Source organism: Anoplolepis gracilipes, chromosome 17, assembly GCF_047496725.1.
Source record: "Anoplolepis gracilipes chromosome 17, ASM4749672v1, whole genome shotgun sequence".
In the NCBI taxonomy this organism is placed as follows: domain Eukaryota; kingdom Metazoa; phylum Arthropoda; class Insecta; order Hymenoptera; family Formicidae; genus Anoplolepis; species Anoplolepis gracilipes.
Window position 1 is genome coordinate 8,564,868 of NC_132986.1, and position 27,233 is coordinate 8,592,100.

Below are 27,233 nucleotides of genomic sequence, written 5' to 3' on the forward strand. Positions count from 1 at the left end.
CGGCATCTCGATCCGGTACTGCTGGATGTGGTCCGAGGAAGGGCATATCCCTTCTTCCTGCCCTCCGCCAGCCCTTTCCTTTTCCACCTCCTCTAGTCTCTAGTCTCTTTGCCTAAATCCTTTGGCCGGATCCGCGTGTATCGAGTGGGTGGGGTGCGGCCGAGAACGAAGGGCTTTGATAAATGACTGACGCGGAAAAAAATCCGCGTCGATACGTCTTGCTCAAGGAGATGCGCGTGTGAGAGAGAAAAAGAGAGACTCGTCAAGAGAGACGGAGAAAAAGTGGGAGAGGAAGGGAGAGAGAGAGAGAGAGAGAGAGAGAGAGAGAGAGAGAGAGAGAGAGAGAGAGGGACAGATGAAGGGCGAGAAAAAGCCGTTGGTTCGTTCCCGCGGTCCACCGAGATGTAGCTATCCTATATCCTGCATGCGATCTGCATTCCCTTCGCACGCTCGTTTATTAAAACCAGTCGAACAACGCGTTGCGTTCGCAGATCGATCCGCGTATAAATGTTGCCGCGAGAGTATCGGGAGATTTTACGCTTCCGAAAATTCATTAATCTCCCGTCGCGCGCGCGGTGTCGAGTTTAATCGTGGCAATTTAAGTTTCTCCGCGCGTACCGTGAATACAAACGACGCGTAGATATTTTCGTCGAGGGAAAGAGTCGCGGTTTTTAACAAATCACATAACGCCGCGGGTCTCGCAAGTCTCGTACTTTAATAAATATATATAGCATTTTAAGATTAATTCATAAAAAGTAAAACTTTTAATTATATTGCTTTTTGCATTACGTAAATAATTTTTTCAGTTAGATGTGACGTATGGTTTAGAGAAATCTCGTCACACTCTGTATATGTGGGGAATATTTTAGAACGATGGTCCTTTCGCGGATGCGTGCTTTATCGGAAAACACTGAGTGAGATATATGGAGAGATTATGCGAGATGGCGTTTCGGAGTCGAACAGGCCGCTATTCTCCGCTCCGTCAATTATGCTAATTTCGATTGCTGCGAGATTAATGGAAGAAGGCGGCGTCTCCGCTCTGAACGCTCTGCGTTCTCTTTCTCTTCTCTCTCTCCCTCTCTCTCTCTCTCTCTCTCTCTCTCTCTCTCTCTCTCTCTCTCTCTCTCTTTCTATCTCTTTCTCTCTCATGAACGCATGGTCGGTGGGAGCATGACGTTCTTTCCGTACTCGGCCGACCGTGCATAATGCACTCGACTTGCAATTATTGCAGATCCATCCTCGGTCGGTTTCAATCCCGCAGCAACGTCTCTCGCCCTCGGGAAAACGCAGTCAAACAAGATCGCGCTTTATCCAACTATATATATATATATATACACATATACATATATATGTATGCACGTGTGTATGTATAAATATATATATGGTTGTGTATATATTTAATAAACTGCGATTTTAATAAAATTATTATTTTTCTAGAAATTTTTTTTACATATCAAATAACATACATGTTATTGTAAGAATTCTTTAAAATTATAAAAATGCAAAAAAAAAAAATGTTTGAAACATTTTTCTCGCACATATAACACGGAGAAACCCAAGCGTTTGATAAGAATATGGACCATTGAGTTTCCTTCTCGTGGAAACTAGGAAAGATTTTGTTAAGCATGCACGCGTGTGCGTACTCGCGAGAGATATCGAGTGACGGAGACGATGGCTGGGATTCCTGGCGGAATGTATCGGAAACTGTGGAAGACTCGCATGAGTGTTTTCATGCGAGGGGAGGGCGAGACGGGAAGCGCAGATACTCGGAAGAGAGAAGTGGTAGAGACAGGTAGAGAGAAGAGAAGAGAAGAGAAGAGAAGAGGCAGAGGCTTGCCGGCGACACAGGCACATCAATAATACATGTCGTCTGCCGCTTGCTTCACCTCTTGCCCCCTTTCGTTGTCTTCCATGATCTCCGAAGCTTATAACTGGCTTTGACGCAAGTAACCTCTCTTACCCTCTCTCTCTCTTTCTCTCTCTCTCTCTCTCTCTCTCTCTCTCTCTCCTTCCCTCTCTCTCTTTTTTTCTCTCTTTTACAACGACCGATTTTTTCACTGTTTTTTAATCCTCATGGCTGATTTTGAATGCATCAAACGAATCGATGACGCCTTCAAAGATAAGAGTCAACTGAATTAATTCTATTATAGAATAGTTTTTGAGAGAGGGCCGAAAGCAAATCAATATTTATGATATATGTATATGTGAAATAAAATTTGACGCCGAGAATTTTTTTCGGAAACAACTATTTCTTTTTATACATTCTTTTAATAATTAATAATCTTTTTGTGTTTTTAATGATAATATAACAAATGTGTGATCGAAAGTTTATCTCAGATTCCGCTCAGGAATATTCCGGAAACGCGAAACGCTTTTGTGAGGTGAGCGCGATGACAGAGCGAAAGGGATTTATCTCCTTGCAGGTTTTCGCGGATCCCCAACGCCCGTCTTTTTCTTTCTCTCTTTCCATTTTTATTAAAATGCCAACGGGGGAAAGAGAAAGAAAGGGAGAGAAAGAGAGAGAGAGAGAGAGAGAGAGAGAGAGAGAGAGAGAGAGAGACCTCCGCAAAATATGAAAATCCATACAGTCGCGCGGAGAAAATATCCGTCATTTAAAATGGATGGATTTAGGTGGATATAAAAGTGGAGGGGTGGAAGAAGAAACCGGTGGCAGCGCGCGCGAGGGTGGCACCTACTTTGGTCCGGGAGGGAGGCGGGTGGCCCGAGGGTGAACGAGGGGGTGAAGGCGGGGGCAACTACTGAAAGTCGACGATGGTGGCGGCGACGTTGGTGGAGATGGTGGTGGCGGCGGTGGCGGTGGTTGCCGGTGGTGTTGGAGATTTAAGGGAGACATTTTAAATGGATGGTTCCCTCGGAGAACCCGGGGCCTCTGGTATTATCCAATAGCGTAGCTCGTCTCTCGCGTTTCTCCGCAAGAATTCGCGAGAAAGCGAAAGAAGGAGCGCCAGGATGAAAAGGAGGCACCCTCTCCCCCTCGTTGCATGCTCTTTCGCGCAGAATGCCGTATACGTTGTATTTAACCCTTGAGATAACCCTTGCATAAAATGCCGTATGCCTTGTGTAATTATGCAACATAAAATATTCGAAATATGTATTACTCGATTTAATCGATTTAATCGAGCGTTTATAAAAAAATTGAAATGTGCCATATTACACGAGCACTGTTTTAATATTTTGAATTTTTTGTGATCTAACATTTGTTTATGACAATTGTTGTTCATACATATAAATTAATATAATAATATAAGTAAAGAAAATAGAGTAATATAATAATGTAATAATATAATAACATAAATAAAGCAAAAAATATGATTGGAAAGTTTCGGTTTTCGAAAAAAAATATAAATGTGATTTTTATATAAATATATAGAGTTGCAGTAAAAATATTGATATGCTATTGGAAAGAAGTTTACGAATAGATGCCTATATCTCGGCTATTTCGTCGGATTGTACCGCGAGCGAAGGTAATGCTCCATCTCTTTAAGAAGCCTCTGTTTTCGGGATCGATAGAGAACGCAATCGCATTCAACACCTTTAGCACTTTACGTCTCGCACGAAAGTAGTCTCATGAGATCTCAAAAAAATTGATCATCTTATCCTGGCGCTAGAATAAATTTTGCGTTCGCTTGTCTAAATTATTCGACGTGCAAGAGAGCTGTTGTTTCGTCGTCATTCTGATAAACGTACAAGGATGATATTACATTTGTTAGACGAGTTTGTCGGACGTAGCGATTGGCTATCGCGAATTAAAAAATTTCTAGACTTTCTATCAAGATTCTAATTTTTTCTAATTTTTTTATCTCATTGCCATTCGAGATGTCCAACAAATATTTTGTCATATAAATGTAATATCAGCCTAAGACACAGGAAATTGGCCAAAATGGATTCGCCAAGGCGATGCAACAGCGTTCGCGTTGTAACCTCGAGCTTTGCTCCTCTGATATAACTCGGGATTAATGGCCACCGTTCCTATGGCGGTCCTTCAGGATCATGCTCGTCCGTTAATCCCGAACTCGATAACCTTCTGGCAGGATCTCCGTCTTCGCGGAAGTTACACTATGTTTCACCATTGATCCTTTGCATTCGCCTTTGTATAGGAAAGAGAAAAAATATATTTTACATCTATTATATAAAAGAAATTAATTCTTATTTTGTGTGTGCGCGCGTGTGTGTGTGTGTGTGTGTGTGTGTGTGTGTGTGTGTGTGTATGTTAAAAATTAATAATTTATTAGAAATTGGAGAGGACCTTATTCTCTTGTCTTGAAAATGAGACCGTAAAATACGTCGATTAGTCAAAAAATTACATATTAGAGACTTTGTTACATAGAATTTTTCACTTTATTGCTTTTACTGACAATGAGATCCTTCTCTGTCTCTCGGAATAGCGACCTATCGAGATCTGCTTCGTTTTTCGCGAAAGGAGGAAAAGTACGTTGGATCGACCAATCGCGACTCGGCAGTTATTGCGACCAATCGTCGAGTTTCCAGCATTCGGATGTGACTGCGGCAGGTGAAGGCGGTACGCGCGGGGGGGGGGGGTGCGAATCTGGGAGTCGAATCCCGCGGTGGGAACCAGCGGAAACCGGGAGTGTGAGCGCGGTCCTGCGCGATTTGCCGGGAGTTTCCCGTATTCCCGTTTCCACGGACCGGAAGTCGGTATCGTATTTGCGCTTTCCATTGGGTTTCCGAGTGTCGTCTGGGGCCAATGGCACAGCGAAATGCCGACTGTCGTTGGGGCTGTGTGGTTTTCCAGGGGGGTAGGTTACGCCCCGCATAGCGCATACGTATATAAGCGAGTTAACGCGTAGTGGTACGAACGGAGATAGAGAAAGAGACAGAGACGGATAAATCCCGATGGAAAGAGACGGCGAATATCGCAGCGGGAGATCTCTCATCGTCTCTGCGTCTGTCTGTGTGTCCGTTCTCTTTCCTCTGGCAACGACCGTGCTTGCGTCCATGAGGGAAAGAGGGATTTCTCCCTCTCTCTATGCCGAGAGCGTTCGTACGTACACGTACATACGTACACATTCATATGTATATATATATATATATATATATATATATATATATGTATGTATGTATGTATGTATGTATGTATGTATGTATGTATGTATGTATGTATGTATGTATGTATGTATGTATATGTATACGCGCGCGGCTTCGAGCTATGTAACTTCGTCGGAGAGAAAGAAAGAGAGAGGGAGAGAGTGGAGAAGGAAAGAGAAAGAGAGATAGATGGAGAAAGCACGGAGGAGGTCGAGAGACGCCTTGCTTCGATCCGAGAAAGAGACGCAGACAGAGTCGGAGAGTCCTGGGTTCGATCCCACAAGGAGGTAGACACTCGGCGGCACTTAAACCCTCCGTATACCCTCCCCCTCCCGCCATCCTCCCGATCCCGCTCGTATTCCTCGGCGCACTCCATCCCTCGTCGTCTTTCTACCGCGAATCTCCGACCGATCTCCCTCACCTTCTCTTCTGTAATTCTCTCTCTCTCTCTCTCTCTCTCTCTCTCTCTCTCTCTCTCTCTCTCTCTCTCTTTCTCTCGCTTCGTTTGCCTTGCACCCGGAATATCTTGCTCCTCTTTCTCCCTTTCTCCCGCCCTCCGTCGCTATTCTCTCTCTACTCTGGCGTTCTCTACGAGCCTCTCTTCCCACTATCGCGGGGGAGGAGGGGAGGAGAAGGAGTGGGAAATCCACCCTAGAAGCAGAAGCGCGAAGCTAAGGCCGCCCGAGGATCGTCGAGGGTGGTTGGAGGATTTTTTTGTTACTACCGGCAGATGCTGTGCCTCGTGAAACGCAGCGAAGAAGGACGCGGCGGATAGGTAGAAAGAGAAAGGACAGAACAGTGTCCGGGGGTGGTCGAGGGCGGCCGTGGATGGCGAGAGGGACGAGAGGGACGAGAGGCTCCAGTGCGGAAGGTCGGAGGAAGTGGAACGGGGAAAAAGCTCGGCACGAAGCACGATATTTCCCTCACGGAGAGCGGTCACTTTTTACCTCGCCTCTTTCGGAGAGTGCTCCGACTGGAGCGTCGGAGAAAGAAATTTCGTTTTTCTTGCGCGTAGAGAGGAGGTAACGCGAACACACACATACACACGCGCGCGTGTGCGAACACACTATACTTTTCGTGTGGCGTTTTCGCAGCCACCCCGGAGAGATATATCGTCAATCGGTTACTTTGCAAGTAACTAGACAACGATCTAAAAACTCAAGAAAATTCGTTCTTTTAGATGCTTGAAATTTGAAATCTTTTTAATCTAAATTCGATTAAAATGAAATTTTATACATTAGTTTTTATCTTTTCTTTTTTTTAATGTTTTATATAAACAATATTTGATATAAGCATACTGTTCTTTTTTTAATCTTAATGTGTATCTGTAGTATATAAAGATATTTTTAGTAAATAATATTTCGAGTGAATTTTTTTAAGTAAAATCATATTTTTTGTATTTTTTAAATTTAGTCATCAATCAATTTGATTATTACGTGTCCGGAGCTCTGGTCTTTTATTCTAACTTAACTGGGTATACTGGTGCGCTGATAGTTGAGATACGCTTGCGACGCAAGCAGTCGATAGGATGTTGCGCATTGACACTCGGGTGGAGCGACGATTTAATCGAATTACGGCGGCGTTGCCGCATCACAGATAATCGTTATTAAATTATCGAAGTTATACGTGGTGGCGACGACGCGGGCGCGCGTTCTTTAATGGCGCAGCCAACTCGGGGGCCGCCTTCTCGGTGCAATTAAAACGTCCGTTACGGTCAATCGACGCGACGGTTCGTTTATTTTTATAAGTCAAGGTTACCGTAACACCTGTGCACACGCCTCTCGATGTGCCGGCGGGAGCATGGTGAAAGAAGCGAGAACGTGCCGAGCCATTTGGCGTTGACATTTTACTCGCGCTCCCATAACCGCGGGGCGCTCGTACAACGTGTCGTTAAAAACGAGCTAATTGGTTTCATCAAAGCGTCCGCTGACTCGCAGGGATAAAACAGCGCCGCCGTGTCACGAGGCTAGTCGAAGCCGATTCTGCTCCCTTTCATGCTATTCTCGGCGAAAATATTTTTACAAAACGAAAATTGGTCCCGGGCTATTTTTTATTTGGTTGTGGATTTTTTTATTGTTTTTATTTTTTTTTTTTTTCCACCGCGATCTTTTCTACTTTAGTTTTTCTGCTTTCTGTTGTCGATGTAAAACAAGCTTTTTTTCTTCAATCGCTAGCAATTCGGAAAAAATTAATAACGCGTTCACTCTTCGCGCCATAAGGGTGTTTTAAACGAGTTTCAAAGTCGCGGCGGCGCACTCTCCTTATTTGCCCTTATTTATCTTAGGAATCTTTTTTTTTTAAATTTCCGTGCATCGACCACCGTGACGACGACAACGACGACAACGAAGACAACGACACGGTCGAGACGGGTGGGTTACTATAATATATAAAGAGAGGTAGCGAGGACAGAGAGAGAGTAAGAGAGTGCCGGTTAAAACCCTTTAGTCTGGATTGCAGGCAGGACCGGTGGGCAAAACCGCGTTGGTCGCAGCTCTGTTTCCCAGCACTTTAACGCGAAAGACGGGAAATAAATTTGCCGTTGGAGCTAGAAGCTGCAGTTAAAGTCGGAAGCGAGAGGACCATCCGAGCGCTCGAAGACGTCTCTCTGTTCTCGCGGCGCGTTTCGCAATTTGCATTGCAAAACACGAGCCCCCGTGGTTATCGACCTACTTATTCGCCACCACGTTACAATAGCATTATTATTGCAGCGAATCGTCTTGCAGTTATATATTACTGAAAAGAAAAACTCGTACGCGAGTTACGGTGAAATCGAATTAGTTGGCGTTCGATAAGTTAACGTGTGTCGATCGGTACACGCGAATTCTCTGCGATGCCATGGCGGCGATGGAGAAGCACAGAGGGGGGAGCAGAGGGATACGCGGAGAAAGACGCGGAAAGAAAGCAAGAGACGTCGGGAGGGAGGACGAGGGAGGGCAATCCTCCTCCGAGAACGAGAGAGGCATCCTCCCTCCATTCCACCTCGGTCGGCAATGACAGATACAAATAAACGATCCGGCGATTTCGCGCAAGCGCCCCCGCGACTACGACTACGACGACCACCCTCTCCTCGATCTCGCGTTCGCTCGCGGCGGAGACCGAGGTAGGTAGATGTAGGTAGGTGTAGGTAGGTGGCTTTGGAGGCAGCGGCAGAACGAGGGGCCCACCACCACCCTGGGTGGAGCCTGGCTGCTGACGTCATCAGACGTACAGACAAACGGCACAGACGTAGAAACCAATGCGCGCTACGGTGGTGGCCCAGGTGGTTGCTTTACGTCTGCGTACAAATAACACGGCCGTCGTCGTACGCCCCCGTCTGGAGAACCGCCTCTCGTCTGTTTCTCTCTCTTTCGCGGGGTCTCCGGATCCCGCCTGGCTACCCAGCGACTGCCATTGCTCGTCGCCCCGTGAGAGGTCTACAACTACGTAGGGGTACGTCCTTACGCCCGGGGGAACCTGCTACTCTCCGCCAGAAATCGTCGAATCGCTCAAGATGGCGACTCGCGAGTGGAGGGTGGCGGCTTTTGTCACCCTCGCGAGTTACCTCCGACTACTTGGTAACGGAAGGCGGAAGGTGGATTAGAGGGCAGATTTTTACTACTCGCGCGCAAGTAGTTAGCACTCGATAGTTGACGACTGAAAAAAAAGTTGATTTTATTTAGAGAAATCTTTTGCGAGATATTTTCTTTTTTTTCTTGTTTTTTTTTTTTTTTTTTTTTTTTGCATTTTACTAAGAGTAGTTCGAAATCACAATAGCTCGTTATCACGAGATCTTTCTGCAAGATTTCTTAATTTAATCATAAATTCGAGATAAACTAGACAAGATTAGACATTAAAAGATAGAATCGTGAGTTGGAAAAGCCGACCGATTAAATTCTCTTCTCGATACGACTGGCGAAGAGTCTAGCTTTGATGCGATAGCGAACGCAAAAGTGAATTCTTAACTCGTTATCCCCGACCCTCCCTAACTTCGATCGTGGTTGCGAGAGTCGAGAGAAACTGGTAGCGCCCGATGCGGCAGCGTGCGTACGGATGTACGGTGGAATAATGTGGTCGTTGGGAAAGTTGTATCGAGACCTAGTGTCACGACCGCAGCAGCAGCGACGGCAGCGGCAGCAGCGGGATGGACCTTCGGAGGGAAGGGGAGAAGGGTGGAGAACGGCGGGAGCCGCGGGTCGGTAGGTAACACCGTGGCGATGCTTGCGGAGAGAGAGAGAGAGAGAGAGAGAGAGAGAATAGAGGGAATACGGCAGATAGAGGTAGCTTGGAGTCGAGTGCCCGGGGCTGAATCGACCGGGCTACACAGAGAGCACACCCCAAGCCGAGGTCCCTCTCTTACCCTCTTCCCTCTCTCCCTCTTTCTCGCGCACTCTTCTCCTTCCCTCTCTAGCCACGTCCCTCATCGTCTCTTCCGTAGCGTCGCTTCTTCTTCTCTCTCTCTCTCCCCCCTCTCTCTCCCTCTCTCTCTCTTTCTCTCTCTCTTTCTCTCTCCCTCTCTCTCTCTCTCTCTCTCTCTCTCTCTCTCTCTCTCTCTCTCCCTGTTCATTTCTCGGCGGAGAAATACTCGCTTTCTCCTCCACTCGGTCCTCCTCCCGCGTTTCTCTCTTGCTGCTTTCCGTTCCGTTCCGTTCGCTTTCTCGATGCTACTCCGAGTGGCGTCGGTCCTCTCGCGGCAACCACCAGCGTTGCCTACCGTCGTCGTCGTCGTCGTCGACGTCGACGTCGACGTCGTTGTCGTTGTCGTTGTCGGCGGCGGCAGCGGCGTCGCTCGACCGCCATCCCCTCCTGCATGGCTGGCTCGTTCTCTCTGTCAACCACCCACCTCATACCTTTCCTGCTTCACCACCGCCATCCCTCCGTCGTCGACCACCCTCCCTCCGTCGACGTGTCCGCCTTTCGTATCGCGAGCGAGAGCCACCCAATGGAAAATGCAACTAGCAAGTCGAGGAGAGGATAGAAACGGAGAGAGAGAAAGAACGACCGTACGTTCTCGTCGTACGTCTCCCTTCTCGCCTTCTTTTTCTATTTTTCTCCCTCGACTCTTTTATGTACCTTCTTTGCTTCACGCATAGCTGCTTCGATCTTTGTCTCTTTCTATCTTTGAAATTTCTCTTCTATCTTCCTTCTCTTCGTTTATCCTGTGTGTTTTCTCCGCAACCAACGTGTCGTGAACTTTGTGCTCCAGTTGCCGATATGTGCCGGAATTTCGGCTCGATTCGCTATCGCGCATATGTCACCCTTTTCGTCGATCGTGGTCATTGACTTTTCAGCTTATCCATTTTGCGATGCGACTATCCGATAAATTGTTTTTTTTTTTTATTCTATCATTATCACACACACATGTATCAAACCGATATTCTAAATTGTTATAAACTCGATTGATTCTTATGAAAAATTGACCGATATGCGAATGTCCCTTAAGAACATCGTTATCTCATGATTTAAAAATTGAGATCCCTCCAGGGGTCGGTATCCTGCTGATTAGGCGCATATCCGATCCGGGAGAATTCGCTTAGATCGCCGGATAGAAGCACGAGAGTGCGTCGTCCCGTTCGACACTCAACGAGGCGTTGAAAAGCGGGTGCTCGCGCGGTTCCTCTCGACTTCGTTTTCGATGTTTGTACGCAGAGAAAGAGGGTGGCAGGGAAAGGGGATTGTGTCCGCAATCCCCCAATCGACTGCCTATTTACCCGCCAAACAGCGAGCGCGCGCGGCGTAAACGATAGCCCTCTCTTTACAGATTCACCCCTTTGAGTTCTCTCACGGCCGGCGCCTCGCGCGGCCTCAAATATTCCACCGGGACAAAAACGGTCTCATTCCCATCTCAATCTATATTCGCACGTCCAACACACTCGAGATTATGAATGCGTGGGGTTAATGAAACCCAGAGGAGGCGTCTGCCTTTGCACCGAGCGATCCGCGACGCCGACGACCCCCCGACGTCAACTCTCCTTGGCCGATCTCTCTTTCTGACCTTCTTCTCTCTTTTTCTGTTTTCGAGTACACATATACAAGGCCAGCTCATTCTCCATACCTGCATGCTAGTTTTCTTTACGACTTTCTCCGCGTCGCACTGCCGAGCTCCACTCTCATTCTCGAGGCGCAAACATCGTAGACTCAGGCGCGAACCCGCGTTGTCACTTTATTTTTTAAAGAGACCATGTCGGTCAGTTTTCATGCCATTTATCTGAGAGACTACGTATTCGCATGAGAAAGCGCCTCTTTGCTCTAGACAAGATTCAGATTAACAAGTCGTTCTTGGATTTATAGCTCTCAGAAAACGAATAATATTTTTGGGAAATTTTTTTTCTTTTGAAAGTGTTAAGTCAATTTTTTCTTAAAAGATTTTACGATATAAATAAACTTTTATTTATAATCAATTGAAAATAAAGTTCTTGGGAAAGCTATTAAGTTTTATTGGACAAAAATAGAATATGCAAGCAAATTTTTATTTAATTTATAATTTTTTATAACAGAAATTATGTGCATATATACATATATATATGATATGATATGGTATGATGTATAAAATATATGTGTGCGCGTATGTGTATGCGCACGCATCTATAGTGCCTTAATTGATTTAAAAATTATTATCTGGGTACGAAAAAATATAACATCCATCTGTATTATTCGTATTACAACTTTGTTGCAGCACATCCACATTGGAAGACCTCCACAATTATTCCATTGCATATCGACCGAGTTCCATTTGCTTGCTTTGCGCCAGTCCTCTCCAGATGCCTCCACATACAACGCTAGATAGATTCTCATTCATATATTTCGTGAGTTTTTTTTATTATTTTTTATTAAAATCTACTCCGCCCGGTCGATTAATTATTAAATCATCTTGATAGTCACAGTTGCTATTTATTTTCTCGACTCTTGAAAAAAAAAGTTAAATCGTTTATCATAAAAATTCAACATATATATAATTTAATTGCGCTTTTGTCAAAACGCGTTTTACATTTTTCAAATGCTAAAGAATATATTGCAACAATCGAGAAATTTGTGACAATTAAAAAAAAATATAAAGAAAAAAGATGGGCGACGCAATATAACGTTTGCCGTGAATTCTGAGACCGTAAATGGAAATCGAGTGGTGGACCAGGTTGAGTTGAAACGATCGTGTCCCATAATTCCCCTTTCCTGCCGTAAATTATTTCGCAAAAAGAGACGAGGCGAGGGGACGAGGAACGCATGGGGTACTCGCGGTTGCGGTAACACCGTTATTATATACGTACGAAATGGACGTTGGCGGCGCGGGGGGAATAAAATGGATGGAAAGTGAAGTAAGGTCATAAAGGTTTTTATTCCGGGGTGTTATCCTCGAAGTAATGCCTAGTAGTAAACCACGGGAGCCCCGGGGATACCCTATCGATACCGGGCGAGAACCTTCTTCCGCGCTCTGTGTACTTCTTATGGCCCCGTGAAACACGATGGACCTTGCATTACCATGACTTACACGCGGTTACGTCGCGTTCCTCTCTCCTCGTCTCTCCTTCTTAGCGAAAGAGATATTTTTCTGTCGTCCAGCATGATATTTATTTTATTACTGCGTGATTGCACGGCAACGCGCAAAATGCTGAAAAAAAAGAAGCCACGAAAAAATGCGATTGTGTATTTAACGTTACATGAATCTCTATTTAATCATATTTATATTTGATTCTCGTCCTCTGCGGCGTTACTTTGATTAAAGTATAAGCATTATCTATATAATCTTTGATCTCTCCTATAAAAAAAAGGAAAAAAAATATATATTATAATATTGTGACAATTATATATTGTAGGCGTAACACGAACGTTGATATAGGATAATCCCTAACGGAACTCGCGCATAATTTATAAAATCAGCTTTATCAATTCAGTCGGAATAACAAGATTTAGTTTTATCTTTTATTTTCAACACTCATGATTATATTCGTCGGCGTGTTTCCTCGAGTGGGCTCTTACATCGAATTCGATACCTTGGTGAAGCTCTCTCTCCCGCAGAAGAATGGAGTTCGATCTGGAATACAAAAATAATGAGGGCCGAGTGTTTTGGTTCGATTAGACGACATCGATTTTTATCGCAGCTCCGGCGCCCTCGGCTTCTTTTCCTTCTTTCGATGGGGGCTTTTCTCGCGGCTATGCAAATACCGTGGGGATGGAAAAAATTACGCCAAAGTGCTAAACGATCGGCGAGGAGGGCGAGCGCGCGGTGTGCGTGTTGTACGCGTGTCACGCGTGAGCGTGAGTGTATGAGTGAACGGCACGGGGCCACCTTATGTCGAGTGGGTGACTCCGAATGGCAGAGGGTGCGGGATTTTCAGGTCGGTATGCAAATAAGCCACTCCCGGATGTCTCGGGGGTTCGATTCGGTTTAAAGTTATTGCTCGTGTCGGCCGGAATCATCGTTATTGGCGAATCGTTGCCGACGGCACGTCACCCCGCCATCATCTAGGCCGTCATCATCAGCACGCTACGGTGAAAGAAAGCGATTTTTAGATTATTGTTGAATAATACTGGCGAGCTTCATCGAGAGATTAGCTTAAAAGAAAGAAAAGAAAAATCGAATTGTATTTTCGTGAGCCTAGCAAGCAAAGTTATACGTCGGTTTATCCCTGTCTCACTCGTGCTTCGTTCGCGCACGAAGCTCGCGCGCGTGCGATATAAGGGAGCAAGACGATCGGAACTAATTACAAGATAAATGGATACCGTGTCGAGAGTGGAGAGTCTACGAGAGATAAGAGAGGACGGGGAAAAAGTGGGAAAGAGACGGAAGGGGCAAAGGGGACTCCTTGAATGGTGATCAATGGCTAGCCAGATGGAAAGGATAGTATCGTCATTTAATGTTTTTAATCGTCTCGATGTGCTAGTTACTTCATTATAATCGTGTTCATTAAAATCACCTTAGAAGTTGAACTATCGTAATTTAATTATTCGATATCGCTTGATTAAAGTACATATTACAAGGTAATTGATGATATCAGATTATTCCGTGTATAATTTACTCTATTGCAATCACGTATTTGAAGATATTCAATCTCAAGATACTATTGATCCCGTATTGATACACAAAGCAATACTAAAATTATTTTTAGAAATTTATACTATCTCTAATCTCCACAAGGTGTTCTAGCAAATTTTTTATTCTCGTATATAGAAGCGGATGAATTTAAAAGAAAGGACACGCGATATCGCACTGATTAGCGCGTCTCGTAGACAGCTAATTCTTTACAGCAGCACCCTCAGCGGTCTGCAAATGAATATTGATCACCAAGGAGAAGATCCGTCGCACCGGAAAGAATCGTATCTCAAAACCGCAAGCGAGTGCCTCTAAATGGGAAATCAAACGGAGCGATCTCCTTCCTTCGGAGTTGACATCGTCGCTGCGCCGGTAATGAATAAAAATTATAATTACGTTTCTCATCGTCGTCATCGGGGACAGAGGAAGAGGAAAAAAAAGTAGTTAATCAATCACGAATGGAGAGACCCCGAGACGGAGTTTCATCTTTCCGGGGTAGTCATCGGTCGCCCCTTTCTGATGCCAGCCCTTCTTACGATTCTGCTCGACGAGTGCCATTCGCAGGCTAATCTGCGCGAATAATTATAAATTCTCATTTAAGCGATTTAATCCGTTCATAAGCCGGTACATAAAATATGTTAAGTTTTATTTATTCTTAATTAAAATTCGGTTTATTGCAATTAAATAAGAATGCAATTAATAATTTATATTATATATTTAGAGATTTATAATAATAAGAATAAGGGATATTAAAAATAACAAAGTGCAGGTGAAAAACATACTAAAATTGAATTAATAATAAATACAAGTGTGAGTTACAGAGCTGAATAGGCCATATCCTTTCGAGTTAATCGTAAAATGCAACAGAATATTCATTTTAATTGTCTAAAATTCCATTATATTGCATCTCGAGTATAAAATACGGAAAAGATGGAAAATTCAATTTCACGTTTAAAAAGCGTGAGAATGAAGCCGATTTATATTGTAGAACGTCGAATCTGCATATACCTATTAATAAGACGGTTAAGGCTGCGGGGGAGGATGCACGAGAGATGCTCTCATCGATGCGAGCTGGCACGGGATAAGGATGCGAGCGAAACGAAGAATATGCAAACAACCGCGTTACACGCATCGCTCACCGCGCATCAAACGTTTATCGCGTGAAGCCATAAGAGAGCAGTTGGCACGGATGATTCATGGTGGCTGAAGAGTGCCGGCGACGTGTAGAGCGACAGAGAGCAAGGGAAGGGGGGAAAAACGCGTGAGAAGGAAGGGGGATACGAAGGGGAAGAGGAATAGGTTGCAGGAGAGACTATCGACTGTATATACCTACATCATGCAAATGGTTCCAATCATAAGCGAAGTCTATAATCGATCTATAAATCTGCTTACTGGGAGGAAAGGATCCGGGGAGCTGCGCGTCACAGCTCGCGGGGGTAGTGTGCCCTTTAACCAATACCATCACGTGCTTGTACGCACTTGTTAATAACGGGGTACACACCGTCGTAGACAAATGTATCTTGTTAGCATGCCATTTGTATGCATGGAGTTTTGTACATTTATTCGCTCTCGATTTTCTTCCTCTCGCTCTCTTTCATCGGAACTCGCTTAGATAATATGCCTTACATGGGAGCGTTTAGCGATTGGCTGCTCCGAAAAATCAAATCGTACCATTTCCTCGATTAGTGACTTTTTTTTTAACGATGAGTCGGCAATCATTTGCTGTCACAAGTAAAATCAATTCAGAAAATTAATTATTTACTGTGATTGAAATTGATGTATTACATATAATGCCGCACATATATTTATCTGATTTATCGAAACAAGTGGCCGAATAATTATTTGAATCAGGAAAGGAAAAAGAATACTGTTTACGTCCTGTAGCGTCGAGAAAAAGACATCTTAATTAATTACATTTTTTTACAATTATTTAATTGTTCACTTTTAAATAATAACATGATTATAGCGAGATTGTAATTGTATGTAATAAATAATAAGTATAAATCTCTATTTCAATTTAATTAAATTATTATACAAAGATATTTTCTTTACGAAGAGATTCATAAAAATTGATAAAATTAATTATTTATTATGATTGAAATTAATATATTATATACTATAATGTTGAACACGTATTTATCCGACTTATCGAGGAAGGCGCAAACAAGTGGCCAAATAATTATTCGAATCAGGAAGGGAAAAATGCTGTTTACAGTATAGCGTCGAGAAAAAGACACCTTAAAGACGCCTCTGATAATTATAGAAACTTGCGGGGCTGTCCTGGTTTCTTGAATATCAAAGCACTCGACGAAATAATCAGCGAACCAGAGCGAACAGACCGAAGGGTTTGTGTTGGTCTCGAACAGAAGGGAGGAGAGAGTCTGTAACCCAGCGATATTCTTTGCGTCATTATCGCGATTTAATTATGTCGAGTTCCTTTGAGTCTCTTAATTTGGGTTGCTTTGCTTTTTCGATCTCTCTTTCACTCTTTTTCTCTCCCTCCGATTGTGGACGCAAATATTTTCGAGATGAATTACCTCGCTAATCAAGGATTTCTTTTAATCAGGCATCTCGGTGACGTGCAATTTATTTATTCATTATTCGAATCGTGCGCGTAATGTAGCGTATTCTGAAAGAATCGAGTGAGACGGTGTATACTTTCGAGATAATCTTAAATATTACATTTTTGTATAATAGATTAATTAAATTTTTTCCTTATCGTGAAAACTTTTATATTGGATAGTTGATTTCGCGAAAGAGAGTAGGAATCGCGTAAATCGGACGAAAGTCTGGCAAATGCGAAAACTCGCGTCTACCGCGGGACCACCTCTCGCGGGAGAGAGAAATTAATTTTAACTTTAAATTAAGACTCGTTCGATACCTGGCTGCCCCTTTGTTGCCGCGACCGACCGACGCGGGGGCTGAATCATCCGTGGGAGGGAACCGGCGGGGGACAGAAGCCGGGAGAGGATGCCGAAGAAGAAGAAGAAGAAGAAGATGATGATGAAGAAGGGACGCAGTCGAAGTTTTCCCGTGCTTTTGTCTAGCGTTAGCGAGAACGTTAATAATAAAATAACGATCTCCGCGCGGTAAAGAGTTGTCGCGCGTTTCCTCCCCCGTGATATTCATCATCGATTTCTTGGCTCGGAATTACGACGAGTCGTCTCTCGCTCAAACTTTCTACCCTCGCATCCCGTAGCGGAATCGATATCTCGACGAATTATGAACTCAAGCTACTTTACACACGTACATATTAATCCATTAGATTCTATTACATCACATATGGAGGACAATTTAATTTTTAGAAGACGGAAACGCGATATCTTTCATAACCATTATCGGAAACGTCGCGGGAAAATAGACGAAAGCATTTGATAGATGATATAAGAAAAATAGAGCAGAAGAAGGAAGGTATGGCATTGGGGGCGCTCTGGGAAACAGTGGGGAGGAGGATGGAACCGATGCCGAGGGTGGAACGTGGAAGAGGCCATCGGTCAATTAATCAAGATAATGAGTGCCACCGAGTCAAGCCGTGAAGCACTAGTACGTAAGGAGCGGAGGCGACCGACAAGTGGATGGCAGAAATAGAGGGGGAGGAGAGGTGGGAAGAGGAAAGCGATAGACGAAGAAGGAGGAAGAAGAGGAAGAAGAGGAAGAAGAAGGACAACTGCTCGCTTAGACGAGACATTCGACACCTCCGAACACCAACAATACTAAAGATACGCAACTTGGTGGTAAACTTGGTTCAGCGAGGCCTCCGGATAAGCTGTCCAAGGGTTGGAAGGAGTAGGAAGGGGGAAGGGGCGCATGATTAATTAATTAGCCCGGGCCAGTTAGGACGACGGTAGTAGCTCCACGCATAGCTCTATATGTACGTGTGTATACGTATCCGCTTTGCTTAACCGTTATTACCACGGTCGGATCGATGATTGCGCCTTCCTTCCTTTCTATCAACTTGACGACGACAATATGTTTAGTGATTCATAGACCGTTAAGGCTAAGAATTGCACGCGTTAATTTTACTGAAAATCAAAGCGGTATAAATCGGCGGATCTTCTTATCCTTACGGTTTTATTTTAGGAAGGGAGAAATTGATGTTTATGTGAGAAAATAATTTTGCTGAATTTTTCTGAAATGATATTATTTTTTACATACTGGAAAGATGAACGAGGTAAAAATATTCCTAATAATTTTTATACGTATAAAAACATACATTGAACAAATTGACAGCTTTCGACTAAAGCGCAGACGTCACGTTTGTATCCTTTGCACCGTATCGCATTATTTTGTTGGTGGATTGCGGGTCTGGATTACCGTCAAGTAGTTGCATGAAATATAGATCGGACAAACATGGCGACGGAGCGGCGGCCGGCCGTTATCGCAGGTATACAAGTGCGCAGGACGAGATGGCCAGGCGTACAATCCTATCTCGGCGATCCTATCGTTCGGCAAATATAACCCTGAATGACTAACCCTTTGGATATTAACTTTCCCAATGCCGGACTAAATGCATATCTGCCTCCACTCGATGTCGCAAGATCCTGGACGTTTATTCTAGATACCGGCGAAAGAGTACTTTCATCAAGAGTATTCTCTCGTAGAGTGTTCTTCGTTTCTCGAAAAGTCGAGACGGACTCGGAGGGTTGATTCGTCGAATGATGGAGTAAACTTGCAGCAATATTTAGCTTTGAAATTGAGCTACGTCTATCGCGAACAGATTTGATATTTACATGTATAGAAAATATATAATTATAATATAATAAATACATTTATATCACACACGTGTATATATGTGTGTGATATAAACATATTTATTATATTGCAATATAAAATATAATATTAATTATTTTTTAATGATAATTTATATATATTTTAATTATTAAGATGATCTCTGTGCATGTTTGTCGAGACATTTCGGATCGGCGATACTCGAACTTGTATCCGGTAACTCAAGCTTTCCCCTTAGACTCGTAGCTCTTCGAAACCACTGATGTTCGCGATGAGGGGGTTGCCGCTGTTGGATGGCTGCTTGGATGTTGCCTAGAACTTGCGATAGTCCAAACATAAGGCACAAACACTGCTAGAGTAGTTCGCGGACGAGAGGACGGGTGGGAGCAAGGCAAGGGGTCGGACCGGAAGTTCTTAGCCGAGAGAGAGAGAGAGAGAAGGAGAAAGAGAGAGAGAGAGAGAGAAAGAGAGAACAGTCGGGTAACGTTGGGTTATCCCGTTGGAGGCTACCAGCCACCCAACGCGTCACGCATTAACATAATGCTAATTATCTTGCCAGCTCATTAGCGCCGGCAAACTGTCCGAGGAAACTCGGGTCCCCCTGAGATAAGAAGGGGGCGGTCGGTGGAGAATAGGGGATGGCGGATTGTCGTGCCAGGGGCTAGTCTTGGCTCCTTGCACGTGCACCTCATCCGTTCGACCGTGTGTACGCGTTTCCTTGTCTAAAGCTACCAAGATTAAGGTCTCCTTCTTGGATGCCTTGACGTGGATTCGCGTCGAGTTCGCGAAACTTCTCGGAAAGTGTTTGGGGCGCATCCTGACAACTTCCTCCCGCGCCGTGACTGCATTCGACGATCGCATTTATCAAACTCGCCGTCGAATCGTTTTTTTTTTTTTTTTTTTTTCATCCGCCGCCAGATGTTTAAAGATAGTTAGTCTTCTTTCCGAGATAAATATTTTTTCTCCCCAAAAGTTTCTTTATATATACACACGTACTATTTACTATTACTATTATATCTTTCTATCTCTATCTTTTTATTGATTTCAATGGTACGCGGTATTCGATACGGCCTGAGTAAATCTGTCGGATGTAAGTATCGTCGCGTGCGATTACGCGTTTCGACGTGCGTTGTTTCGCTCGAGACGACGAGGAGGCTTCTTCTCGTCGTCAGCAATACGATTAGATTTCCGAGGCAAGTCGAAGAATGGCGCCTTTCGAAGAGAGAGAGAGAGAGAGAGAGAGAGAGAGAGAGAGAGAGAGACAGAGAAAGCTTTAGCCCTCCGGTGTAATAACCGTAAAGTAGTAACGTTCGTCCCTCCCCCGCCGTCGCCACTCTACTACCCTCGTCTCGTTGGTTCTCTTCTCTCTTTTCCTCTCCCTCGCAGCGCATATGCGCGCTCGGGGGAAAGGGCGACCCCCGTGGAAAAATCATGGCTTTACGCGTCAAATCGCGTATGCATATAAAGCGGTATTATTTCGCGCGTTGACGCACCGCCGAGTGTACCTAACCGATATACCTATACGCCCTCGGTGTATATTATGCGGCGTACTATATTTACTCGCAGCCGACGGGATTGCCGTGGAAAACAAGCCTGCTCGCGATTTTCCACCGAAGACCGAGATGTCGTCTCGATTATTAATTTGTCCGCGGTTTCATTTCCATATATTTCGCTTGGTTCTTTCAAAGTCTGGCCCTTCTTATCCCTTATCGTAACGTTGGTCCCTATTATTTTTCACTGCCAGCCGCGATAGCGCAGATACTCGACGTGATAATACAACGATATCGTTTGGATGGAAAGAGTTCTGCTGTCGTTATTATCGACGTCATTTGTTCTACTTTCTTCATCCCCTTTTCTTTTCCACAACCACGCCTTTTTCTCTGCCGCATGTAGCGCAGATGCATCGCGAAAAGAGCTTCTATCTCAAAGCTCGATGTCGGCCATCTTGCCTGCACTTGAATTGTTTCAGCCTTAATAGGAGTTGTGCAAGCATCTGTCGTCTCCTTGCTTCTTCCTTTTCTTCTTCTTCCTCGCTCTGTTCGCTTGTTCGTGATTTTGCGCGTAAAATGACGGGTAACATCGGGGATGAAACATCGCGAAATATACATTTTTAGATTTTTACCGCGTATCGTAACGTTCATATTATCGTGAAAAGCACAGGTAATCAATTTTTTTCAACGTACTTACTGTCTTGAAATTTATATCTCAAATCTACATTCACTTCAGTGAGTTGGAAGAATTGTCATTTCTCTCACACAAATAAATTTATTTTAATTACTTTTTTTTTATACGAATATATATATGTAGATTGACTCTTCCCCTCTGATCTTTAAATATGTTAAGATGCATCTCTCACGGCGAGTTGCGGCGTAGCCGATTAAAAACAAAGCCGATAGTTAAACTGTCATCGTGTCGGCCAGACGTGAAGCTGCGTGAATGTAACGAAAGCGAACTCGTGACGCGGGTTGATTTATTCGTAGTTCGGAGTAACTCGTTACGAGTTCACTTTCCCTGGTCCTGATAGTAGTACCGCCGAACGACCGAGCAACCAAGGACTCTCCTGCTCGCCGCTCATAGACGAGTGGTGCAGTCAGTCGAGTGACATCAAAGAGGGCGCGGAGCTTCCGTATAATTAGTGTCAGTCATATTTGCATATTGATTGAAGCGAACGTATCGTCGTGGCGCTCTCGACTCACTGGCCTCTTTTCCCGTGACGCCTGCGCTCGTTGTTCACCCTTAGCTTCGTCTTTTCTATCGCTAAAGAGGCCGCCTTTGAATCGTATTGTGATCCGAGCCACTGTCAGTTATTAATCGTATCTATACATATTGACACAAGTCTTTATTTTAAAAATAAATTTTTATTTTCTAAGCCCCTTAAGCGACTATCTGAATTGACAGATTTAATTCAATCCTCCTGCAGTTGTGCAACTTGCTTGATTATCATGGTTGTCCTATTTAAACGATCAAGACTACTACCGATTATTTGCAATGCAGTAACTATAAATTGCATCGTTGCTTTATCGTTTCGCTTTGCTTTAACGGAATGCGGGATGCCGCGAGCGAGAATATTACGAAATGGCATCGTCACAGCGACAGTATGTTGCAATTTTGTTGTCAAGGGTTACGTGATTTATGAAAATGACGGGAAATTCAATGGAACTTCTATAACTTACGACTCTAGCCGCCAGCTATCGTCACATTTTTTTTCCCTTGCAACTTAACGCGGTAAATCACGATTTGTTGCAATCGTCGATTTCGTCCGCTCAACTCGTTCTTAACTTCTCCTTCGAAGCATCACGCGGCTATCTTATCGTTGTGGTCTGTTGTTTGTTACGCTCGTAACGCAATTTGCGCTATTATATTTAATGTTTCCAAGGTGCGCAAGCCTGTCGTCAACGTGCACATACATATTATATTGCAAACTAGATTTTTTTTAACAGAAATTGCAAATATTCTGTCGATGAATTCTGTGCCAACAAAGAAGAGAGAAATTGATCTTAAATCTATTCTTATTTAATTTAATGCATTAAAAATTCATTGAATTAAGTTTTTAATCGATCTGAAAGTTAAGGATGACTGTTGAAAATGTGTTACATCTCGGCGCAGATTCTTACCACGATGCGGTTATTATTCGGTTATCCGCTTTTCCGGCCGAAGGTTGCTCGTCGCGCGCGCCAGAGGATGACGGGAGCGTCTTGCCACGAGAAGTGGGTCGGAAAAAGCGTTTCACGACGCGATTCGCGCGCTCCTGCGCCGGACGGCTCCTCGTTGCGGGGTTGAGAAAGGGCGCGCACCCTTCCATTGCCTCGTGCCGGCGGCTAACATATGAGGCCTTGGTGACTCCACGGTTTTGCACCGTCGATTCAAATTCAACCCGGCACGGACGAAATCGGCGCGGATTTAAAAAAAGAAAGGGATGGCGGGGGCGAACGCGCGCGAGGAAGAGAGAGGTAGAGGACAGAAGAGAATGGCAGAGCAGAACGGGAAAACGGGGATAACAATAGATTGCAAGTCACTGGATAAACGACCGGGAATCGTTAAAACGCGAAGCTCTATTTTGATTTTATACGTCGCGTCGCAAGGATGGGCGGGCGAACGGAGTGATAAAGGACAAAAGTCGACGAGGGTCGCAGTTTTTAATTCGGCCGATGACTGTCGACATTTGTCCGGACACAGCGAGGCTTTTTTTTTTATATGTATCATCGAAATGCTCCAAAAATCTCTTTACTGGATTTTATAGAAACTTTTTGAAGAGAAGAAACTCTTGAAAATCATCTTTAAAATGCTGAAAAATAATAAACATATAAATTAAAGGATTAAAATTTTTTTGCGTTGTATATACATATATTTCGAAATTAGATATATGATTTGCTAAGAAGAAATTAATTCTAAATTACACAATCTGATTAATAGAACATTTAATAATTTTAGTATTTTTCTCCTAATTCATATGTCATAATTTTGAAGCTATGACATTCACTTTCCTTGTTCACATATTTTTACGAAACGTTGCACATGAGTATTTTGCCTTAGTGAGTTCGATATATACGAGAATGCCCGCGTCTTGACTAAGAGATCCCGCGGGATGTGCGCGAGTTCGATGCCCGTGAAGGATAGCCGTGGGTCAGGGGCTATCGCGGAGTTCCCTCATCCTCTCGCCCTGGTTTTCTCTTCCCTCAAGGATAGATCGAGCCCTCGAGACCTCCTCGTCAGTCATGGCAAAGAGCCCCCGGGCGCATCCCTCTACGGGAGCAAGACAAGTCTATATTTTTATTGATTTCGATTACGAGCCAATTTCTTTTACGAAACCCACGTAAAATCGAAGGAATAACGATTCGTTCTCTCTCTCTCTCTCTCTCTCTCTCTCTCGAGGATAATCAATTGATTTGACCGTGAAAATATAGGGTGATCGAGAAGGGAATCGTCTCGCAGCGCGTATTGCAATTTACATCGCGTTAGATGTAAAACTAGTGTTACATTTGGTTGCCGAATTTGGTCCGCGATCCTCTGTATTGCAAATCACCTTGTTCCGATCGGGTTCACTCTTCGTCCATGGCGCAATTTGGCGGCAGAGATTGGTCCCCGCTATCGTTATCGCAATTTTTCGATCGTGTTTCCGTATGCATATATATATTTCGCGGCGGTATGCACGGCAGTATGCGGTATTTACAGGACGGTGGGCGCACCACCGGCCCGATTCAAAATAAGCAATTGACCCACGATACTCTTTCTCTCTCTCTCTCTCTCTCTCTCTCTCTCTCTCTCTCTCTCTCTCTCTCTCTCTCTCCAAACCTCCCTACCTCTTTCCTATCTCCCTCCGACTGGCCCCGCGCGCCCACACCCCTTCAGATCCCACCCTCTCGCGCCTCCTCCGTCTCTCACTCTCGTGGTAACAAAACCCGTTCGTTCGGTGCGCCAATATGCGGCTAATTTGCACAACAAATAAAGCTTATTCTCCGGATTTGCATGTGTTTGAACTGCAGTGTAATTGGGTGGTACGCTCGGCTCGGCGTTGTCCACTCTCTCCCCCTCTCTGTCCCTCTTTGCTCTTCTCTCTTTCTCTCTCCTCTTCCATCCCTCGCTCCATTCCTTCCTCCTGTACCTCTCCCCCTGGCGCCGTGTACAACGAGCGACGCGCCGATCGACGGATTTCGCAATATCGGCAGCGAACTAGCGTTAAGTCGTTACTCGCGCCGTTGCGAAAAGTCTCCGATACTCGCTGATCGCCGAGATGAAATTTCAGTTCGCGACAAAAATCTTTTGCCCGCGATCTCTTCATTAACCGATCAGAGCTGGTCCATATCGCATGGGGATTAATTCGCATTTTCTTGGAGAAATATCTAGCGGTGATAAAGTAATTATAATGTAGAAAGAGGGGGTAATTATTTTTAAAAGTGTTCCGCCTGCACGCGATCAATCGATTTTGCCAATCTCTAACATGACACGTAAAGTAAGAAACAATTCCTTTCGAGTTGTAAAACGAATGACGATATCACACGCGCGATTAACGTTGTAATAACATCTGATGAACGTTTTGCCTCTTCTATTTTTGCGGTTATCGATAATTTCCAGTGAGCTCGTGCGACAATTCGAAGAGGGTGCGCTGAAAAGTGCGGCGTATCGGAAGTAGTTCTCGTTAGAGAGGATTATTATTTTTAGACGAGCCATAAGGTAAGAGCGTGCCGATCGTCGACTTTGTCGAGTCGCCGCCGCTATTCGTGACCGAGACCGATATTCGTGCGTAAAGAGAGAAAATGGCGATAGGGAACGAATCTCTCCCCCTTCCCCCTTTCAAAATGGCGAGTCCAGCACGCGCCGAGATCGATTGTCGGATATGAGAGTTTCGTGGCAGCTGCGGCGCACCACGACAGACTTCCGACAGAACGAACGATCGACGACCTCGCTTTCAAAATGGCGTGAATTTGGCTAGGTGGCTATCTGCATCGACGCCTTGCGCGTTCAAGGTACGACGGTTTAACTCGATTTAAATTTTATATTTATTTTTAATTATTATTGCGAAAATATAATATATAATTATAGAGTGTGAGAGATATTTATTAATTGCAGGAAAAAAAAATCGTCTTTTGTCTTGAAAAGACGATTGTTTATACTTATAGGTATACAAGTTTAATCTTATTATATTAATTCTGCCCTATATCTGTTTTATATCGAACAATTTGATAACTTGTTCCAACTTGTAAAGATAAAAGATAATTTGAACGTAGGTACTCTATAATTATTATATGACAGCATTAATCTATTCTCATCCGTTCGATCTGAGAAGCAATTTTGTCGCATCTCGCAACTGGGCGCGCGCGTGTTCGATTGAAAATCTCGATTTTTCATACGATACCCGATCTTATCGACTCTTTCGAACACGACGACAGGGGTGAGCGAACAAGGCAGAGTAACGGGTAGTCGGCTCTAGACAGGAGCATCGTGCCGGCGCGGCGCGCGGGGCCGGGTCGGTGTGTCGGTATAAAGTGATAGTGTGCAATGAACTTGTAAACCAGTGACTGAGCATACAATGGCCGACGACGAACAGGGCTTTCGGCCGGTTGGTGACGTCATCACTTTGTGCCCCATGTCCGAATTGCATCGCATCGGTAGGACCCTTACCCACCCCATCCCACCCCCCTCCGTTTGTTTGCCCTCTCTTTGATGTGCCAAGCCTAGACCCGGCGGACTTTACAGAGAGAGAAAGAGAGAGAGACGGAGAGACGACGGCCCGTAAACTCGACCCGGGTAGGACGAAGCGATATGCCCGAAAACACGAGTTTTCGGGAATATCGTGCACCGGACGGAATTACTTTCGAGCCAATGGCACACCGATAACTCCGACACCGCATCGCGACGAGCTCTTCTCTCTGCTGTCCCCTTTTGCGAATTTACTCCGTCGTTGTTGACGCGTTAATCGCGATCTCATAACGCGCGTTAATCAACGACGGAAATATTCGTCGTCGTCGTCGTCGTCGTCGTCGTCGTCGTCGTCGTCGTCGTCGTCGTCGTCGTCGTCGTTGTCGTTGTCGTTGTCGTTGTCGTTGTCGTCGTCGATGGCGACGGCGACGGCGGCGCGATCGATCATTCTCGCTTCATACCTCTCGATATGCTACATATGCGCGCGCTTATGGTCATTGTCATCGTTGTCATCATTGTCACATTGTCGATGCACGGTGGATCGTTAATCGACGGCGAGAGCGCAAGCCAAAGGTGGAATTTCGCGTTACAATATCAAATGCGCGCCCTTCGAGCGTTGTACATTTTCATTTCGAAATCTATATAACACACTCCCGACAATATTTATTTAGACAGATTATTTTTAATCGTCATCTTTATCCGCTGAAATTTTCTATTCTCGGGCTTTGTCGCTTTATGATCGGTGCGCGGACTCGGCTGACTGGAAAGGGCGAAAGACGCATGGCTGAATTATCGAATGCGAAAACAAAGAGGCTCGCGCGCGGGATGTAAGATCTAAGGGGGATGGCCCCCGTAACCCTACCCCGTACTCGAGACTCCGCGTACGGAACAATTACATTTTAATTAATATTTCCTAAAGAGAGAGCCTGAAGAGGCTCCCCCGTCGAATTTATGATCGTTTTATCCATTATTAGGGGCGGAGGCGGGCGAATCTTGCGAAAAGCCATAACTTCGTCTTTACGGCTTTCTCTCCCTCGTTCTCTCTGTCGTTTTCTTCGCTCTCTTTCTCCCTCCGCGAGTTATGTAGCGCTTCTCTCCTAGCGGTTTTCATTTCGCCAAATCTATCGTTTTGCTACTTCGCATATTTCGCTTTCAATCCCTTGATCTTGTAATGATAACGCTATGGCACAAAAACTTCATCGCGTAGAAAAAAAAAAAATAGATTTTTTTCTACCGAGAGAGATATTTATGATTGAAAGAGATGGAATATATTTGGAACGCCTAGTAATCCTTCGAT

At 44.5% G+C, this 27,233-nt stretch overlaps 1 protein-coding gene across 5 annotated transcripts in view; it reads left to right on the forward strand.

Moving 5' to 3' along the window:
• Plc21c (Phospholipase C at 21C) overlaps positions 1 to 27,233 on the forward strand; it is a 119,622-nt gene that overhangs the window by 24,064 nt on the left and 68,325 nt on the right. For 4 of the 5 annotated variants that reach the window (XM_072910034.1, XM_072910033.1, XM_072910035.1 and 1 more), the window contains one exon: positions 11,720 to 11,849. The exons of the other annotated variant lie outside the window; for it this stretch is intronic. The gene's annotated coding sequence lies outside the window, so the exon portion shown is untranslated. The remainder of the gene's footprint in view (positions 1 to 11,719; positions 11,850 to 27,233) is intronic. 5 annotated transcript variants of the gene reach the window in all.